General features: G+C 33.5%; 1 non-coding gene across 1 annotated transcript; it reads left to right on the top strand.

The window, feature by feature from the left end:
- The first annotated feature begins 6,020 nt into the window (after positions 1-6,020).
- Positions 6,021-6,152, top strand: LOC124993834 (small nucleolar RNA SNORA72). The gene has a single exon (XR_007110353.1). It is a non-coding gene; the product is annotated as a small nucleolar RNA SNORA72 (small nucleolar RNA).
- Positions 6,153-6,966: the final 814 nt, after the last annotated feature.

Raw genomic sequence — 6,966 nt, 5'->3', positions numbered from 1 at the left:
GAAAATTTCTAAAAATGTAAAGCGGAGGTTTGCTTGTAGAGAATAAAATAATGCTCTCACTGGTTTCAGAAATCATCTTTGCAAAAATTTTCCCAAATATATCCACTGACAACTTGTTTTTCACTGGTTACTGTTAATTAACTTTAAAACTAAAAGTTTTCAGTTACATAACTAATACATCAATGCTGGTTCTTTTCAAAACTTTTAATTTTTTTTTTAAAAAATTGCAAAAATATCAAAGTGCAGGAGAAAAATAACAGTTTTTTTATATCCTCCAATCTCATCATAACTCATTTGAACAAAAATAACCAGTTTCAAATAGGAGCACCAAAAGAACTCTTCCTTCTAAATCCATTAACTTCTCCAAATGCATGTCATGATATAATTCATTAGCAATCAGCAATTTGCACAAAGGTATCTAGCACAGCATTATCTACAAAAGTAAAAAAAAACACTGCTGTTCAAATTCCTGACAGCAATGTTCTGAAGCATTATTATGTATATCTTTAACCTGCATTAGCTCAAAATTTAAAACATGATCACATCAGCTTTAAACATCTCTATCTTGCTCTTGCCCAAACATATTAATGGGAAAAAAAAAAGGAGTTGGTGTGTGAAGAGTGGGTTTCTAGAAATTGAAATAAAGAGAGGATGCCAGTTTTCATAATGTGGAAAGATCCATGATGATCACTGGAGTGCATGTATGAGAAAGGTCAAGACCTTGACTCCTTGGAGAGGAGATTTTAGGGACTAAGGGACCAGTGATTTGGGCTTATCAGCTGGGTATACATTGAAATCACTGAGAATATATTTGGAAGAGTGTTAAAAAAGACTGACAGTGAGTCAGGAGTTATATTCAAGACAAAAGAACACTGCACACTATGCACTATGAAGGCATAGCTGGTGATATATTACAATGGTGGGAAGAAGGGGGAAGGATCTGAAAGTGCTGATGTTGAACCAAGAGACAAGTATCTCTCTTTTAGGTAGCCGGGTGAGGAGGGTGCAAGAGAAAATAGGTACCTCTTGAGGGTGCTACAAGGCAACCAGAATCCTCAGGAGAAAATCTAGATTGAGCTATAGCAGGAAGGTAAGGGAACAGGTTTAGAATACAAGGGATTTTGCTGTTGAATGACCATGATTTCTAAAACCAGAGTGGGAAGGTTCAGAAATTAAGAAGGGGTGGTTATAGATCAGAGTAGAGATATTCTCATACCTCATGGTGCCCAGGTGGAGAGATGAGGGATGACCTGATGTGCTTTAGGGGTAACTGCAGCAAATTAAGATAAGTACCACAATAAGGTTGATCTCAAGGGTCTCAAAGGAAATAGTGAGGGAGCAGCTTTGAGTGCAAGGGCTGGAGGTGCAGAATAGAGAATGGTGGGTTTTTCCTTAGAGCATAGAGGTATGGATCCTACCTCTCTGAAGGGGGCATAGATGTCAGAATAAGGAACATCTTATCAGTACACAACTGTGTCTTCGGGACAATCTATTTTTTAAAAATTATTTTTGTAGTTGTAGATGGACAGAATGTCTTTATTTTATTTGTTTATTTTTATGTGGTGCTAAGGATTGAAACCAGTTCCTCACATGTGCCATGCAAGTGCTCTGCCACTGAACTACAGTCCCAGTCCCCAATCAATCTATTCTAGTGAGGGTTTTAGATCTCCGACTTAATAGTAAAGCAGTTAAGAGTCCAGCTCCAACCTAGATTCTTCTTTAATAGTTTTAGGAATCTTTGTGAACCTAATGCAGTGTATGTATTTGGGGTTGGAAAACCCAAGAGAGCCACCCTGGATCCCTGCAACATGGACTGTGAATAAATAGTTAGGTTCAGAAGGAAGATGGGTGAATGATATTCCATTGTGTATATGTAAATAATGGAATATTATTCACCCACAAAGAAGAATAATATTATGGCATTTGCAAATAAATGGATGGAATTGGAGAATATCATGTTAAGTGAAATAAACCAATCCCAAAAAACCAAAGGCCAAATGTTTTCCCTGATAAATGGATGATGATACATAATGGGGGTGGGGGGGTGGGGAGTGAGAGAAGAATGGAGGAACTTTAGATTATGTAGGAGGAAATGAGGGGGGGGTATGAAAAATCATGGACTGAGACAGACATCTTTACCCTATGTACTTGTATGATTACACAAATGATATGAATCTACATTATGTACAACCATAGAAACAAAATGATGTATCCCATTTGTGTACAATGAATCAAAATGCAGTCTGTAAAAAATTTTTAAAAATATATTTTTTTAAAAAAAAGAAGATGAAAATAAACGCATGGAAAAAAAAAAAGAAGGAAGATGGGGAGAGACTACTTGGTCTCCCTGAATACAACAAAAGGAAATGAAATATGTTTCACCATTTAGTGAAATAAAAAGTGCTTTTTAAATCTTGACCTGAGAAGATTGAACCAGGTTTGAAGATTTCTAGAACATGTGGCTTGTGATAGAGTATTAGTGTGAGGGAAGAAGACCAAGAGAGAGCCACACACAGGGCCAACTTGGAGAGGAAACCAAGAGCCAACTAGAAGTAGAATATGCAAATTCTTAGAGCAGCTTTAATGTAAATCATTTCCTATGCCTTTTTTAGACCAGGTTTTAAACATATCTGTTTATGGATGTAGCATATGATCAAATGGACTTTTTTTAATGTTTAAAATTAAATGAGAGGTAAAAACTTTAAAGATTAACTCTAAAGATTAAAGTTCTGTTATTTTATTCACTCTCTAACCATAAGGAGAAACATTTGCCTACATAGATCTAAAGCTCCCAGTGAACAGATATATTTCAAAAAGATTAAAGTCTTGTCGATTTGCAGAAATTCATTTAAATTGTTCAGGGAGCATATGGGAAATTATTTGAGTTGGTTAATGGGACATAACAAATCAACTCCATCTTTTCCATCTCACTGGAATACAAAAGCAAACAAAAGTAGTATGTTGCATGAAAATTCTGAAAGTTGTGATTGGCAGAAATACAACATTGGTGAGGTTTAGAAGTGGTTGAAAAGAAAATCTCTCCCCTCCCTCACCCACTTGAGTTCTGAAGATAAGAGAAACAATACAGTGGGCAGAGAGAGGCCAAAACAAAACAATTGCAATTGGGAAAGTTAGGGAGGAAAATGTGGTTGAAATAAAATGGCATCTGATTATTGGTCTCTGAAGTTTAAAAAGCTTACTAACCCAGTAAGTATAGTGCTGGTAAGATCTGTGGTATTAGAAACAGAGAATACCTTACAGTTGGAACCAAATCACCCCCCAAAGACAAAGGGAAAGAGAGGTGATTTCCTTTTTCAAAATAAAATTCATTGAAGGATGAGAAAATTCATCCAGAAAAGATTTGCATTTAAGGTTATCAATAATTACATGAGACTATTTCAAGGGTAGAATTTTGATACAGTTATTCTATTTATTTTTAATAAACATTAAACTAGTTTATATACTAGTTATGTAGTCAGTATTTAGAAAAAAATTCTGAAATACTTTTGAGAACACTGAAAATAACAAAGATGATTAACTTGAAAAAAAAAATGTCTCAACAGTTAGGGGCTGGGTTTGTTTTACATTAAAATGTTATTTAAGTTTTGTATTATAGTGTAGTCAATTACCCAAAACTTAGGGACTAGAAATAACATTTTATAATATCTTGTGATTCTGTTCCTTTTGGCGCTGATTGAGGTCTTGCGGTGACTTTCCTCAGTAGGATAATTAAAGGAGTCCAAAATGTATTCATTCACATGCCTGGCCTTAGCAGAGGTTGTTGGAAAGTTGGGTTCAGCAGGACCTTTCCCCATCTCCATGTAGTCTCAAGGTTTCTCCACATGGTCTGTTCAGCAAGGTAACTGGAGTTCTTACATAGAGAATGAATACTATAAAGGCAAGGATTCCAAGATGCAGAAAATGCAAATGCCAGTCTCTTAAGGGCTGGGACCAGACACTGGCACAATATCACTTTAATCATATTCTATTTGCCAAAGCAGTCAAAATTCATTCAGATGCAAGAGAAAAAGTCATGGTGTAGTCTGGGTATGGTTTGTCTCCGGACGACTCATGTATGGAAAGCCTAGTCCTCAGTGTAATGGCATCAATGTGTAGAACCATCTTTATGGTGGGACCAGTAGAAGGTAATTAGGTCATGGGACCTTGATCGCTTTAATATATTAATTCTGTCTCTCAGGTGGATCAGGTGTCACTGACTGAACTAATTGCTAAGGAATGGATTATTTTAAGAGAGTGTGGTACTGCCCCAAATCATTTTTCAATATGGTAACTCACCGTCTTACCCTCTCCTGCCATTGTGAAACCAACTGCCATTAGTCCTTACCAGAGCTGAGCAGATAGCTGGCACCTTTCTCCTAAACCGCTACAACTATGAGCTAATTAAAGCTTTCCTTTCTAATTAACCTAGCTTCAGGTATTTTGTTGTAACAATAAAAAATGGATTGAGATAAGACTTATATGACATAACTCCATGAGAGTAATGTCAAAAAACTTATGGTTATTTCCACTGGGTCATAGGTTGCCTCCGACTACACACAAAACACATTTGCACCTTCTCATGGTCCCTGAAGTTCTCAATGCCTTATTATTATGTTTTATGTATAAATACCACCAGAACTGGAATTTACACATTTTTTTAATTGGGAAAGGATCTTTGCAAAAAAAATTAATAAATTTTCTTATTATAAGAGCTATTAGGAAAACAAAATGAGAGTGAGAAGGGTAAAAGAAAAAAATAACCATTTAATTGCTTATTGCCCTTATTTTTAATAATAGATGCAAATAATTTTTCAAAAGTAAAGATTCTGTTTCATCATTTTCATTCTGAATAAAATACACTTAAAATTAGTACGACTGATGGAAGTGTAAATTACATTGTCACAAGAGGGCAGAATTTTCATACATATTAAAAATAAATGCCAGTACTTCGAACAATTCTGTAGATAGGCTAGCTTACATTAGAAAAGAGGGAAAAGGAAACCAAAGCAAACATGACCCTTCAAAATGATTATTTTGACAGACTATTTTTAAAATTATTGACAAGTGAATTTTGAATTTAAAATATTTTACATCAATAAAATAAAACAAGCAGATAACCAAATTTTAATCACAATAAGATTTTATTATTTTAAATGTTTTATGAAGATGCAAAAGCCTGGGAAAATAGTATACTATATTGAGAATCTAGAATAAGGAAAATTATGCAAAATTGTTATAAAGAAAGAAATTTCAATGAAATAGAATCAAAGATACAGAAAAAATAAGAACTTCTTATGTGATAAAGGAATCATGTTAACTATTCAGAGAAGAAAACAAGGCTAGATCTTTAACTTATACCACACAATAATATTTATTCTCGGTAGATAATACATTTAACTGTTAAGATGAGACAAAATGCAAATATTCACATAATAATGAAAAAGTTTCCTGAGACTGTTCCACAAGGCAGGTATGGAGATGGAGAAAATGTCTGTATCATGTATAACCAGAAAAAATGAGAAATTATACTCCATTATATATGATGTATCAAAGTGCATTCTATTGTCATGTATAACTAATTTAAACAAATGAAAAATTGAAAAATAGATGGAGAGCATGGTGACTTGGGCACAAACTGTAAATTCTCCAGTTCCAAGATAGCTTTGCAAAACTGAAAGCAAATGATAGAGAAGCTATATTTGCAAGAATTATAAATGCCAATCATTACTGTTCCTTCTATATAAATTCCTCTTAAAAATAATTAAGAAAATTATGAGCAGCCAACAGAAAAAGGTGACCAAAGAACTTAATTCACACAGACTAGAAAATTACCAATAAGTAAGAAAAAAAGTTCCACTTTGTTTCCTCATAAATTTCATTTATAATAAAGTGTATGGAAATTTAAACATCAACAAAATGTTGATTTATTAGACTGGTGATTGGGAAATGTGAAAGAAATTAAATTTGAGAGTAAGTGTATTGGAAAATGAAATGCTTCATATACAGCTGGTAGAAATCTACTGCAAATATTCTTGCTGTTCTGATTTCGTAATAATCAGAACAGGCTAAACATTCACTATATTAAGACCATCCACGCGTTCCCAGACCTAGTTCTTTCCCTAGGCATGGTTTTATAAATGTTGGTGATAAACCCAATCTGAATTATTATATGGTTACACATCATTTTCTGTGACCAAATAATTGCTACAATTCTAGGCTATCTTTGATCCACTTTAATAAAAATGACAGTACCCCTAGTGTAATAACTTGCAAATAATCAGTGCTAAGTTGCAGACTTATCTAAAGAACATGTAACCAAAACAGGGAAGTTTTGTTACTACTGGTTGTCATTAAATTTATTTATTTATTTATTTATTTACATTAAATGTATTGTAAAATTACTGTTTTTATTTTCTAGATGATTCTGATATCATTAGAAGCATACCAGAAGAGACTGGTGAAAAGTAAACCACGCTAAATTTTTCTTTAATAGAACCTGGCATAACTTTTTCAAAAGAAATATCTAAATTACCACCATTTTTCTGAAGAGAAAACCAAGACAAAGAATATTAAGTGACTTACCCTAAGAGATAGATAAGTGATAGAACTCTAATATTACCACAGAGATTGTTACTAGATGATCTATGATCTTTACTTTACAAAAAAAAAAATGTTTGGGTTTAGGAATGTATTATTTGAATCTAAATCAAAGACTTAAGCCAAAATAGAGAATTTATTGTAAAACTGCTGAATTTTTCAAAAAATTTTGAACCAGGGTTTCAAATATCATCCATCTTGCTTTCTTTGGTTTCTGCTTTCTCTGCATAATCTTTTTAGCTATCTAGCATATCTAAATAGATATATCTAAACAGATATCTACATGATTTACATGTTAATTCATTCTGTAAAGGACTTCAAGTATTTCACTCATCTGCAACATGAAAAGTACAGCTACTGAGAATGCCT

Source organism: Sciurus carolinensis, chromosome 9, assembly GCF_902686445.1.
Source record: "Sciurus carolinensis chromosome 9, mSciCar1.2, whole genome shotgun sequence".
In the NCBI taxonomy this organism is placed as follows: Eukaryota; Metazoa; Chordata; class Mammalia; order Rodentia; family Sciuridae; genus Sciurus; species Sciurus carolinensis.
The sequence above is the reverse complement of the archived record's forward strand: the minus strand, read 5'-3'. Positions and strand labels throughout refer to the sequence as shown.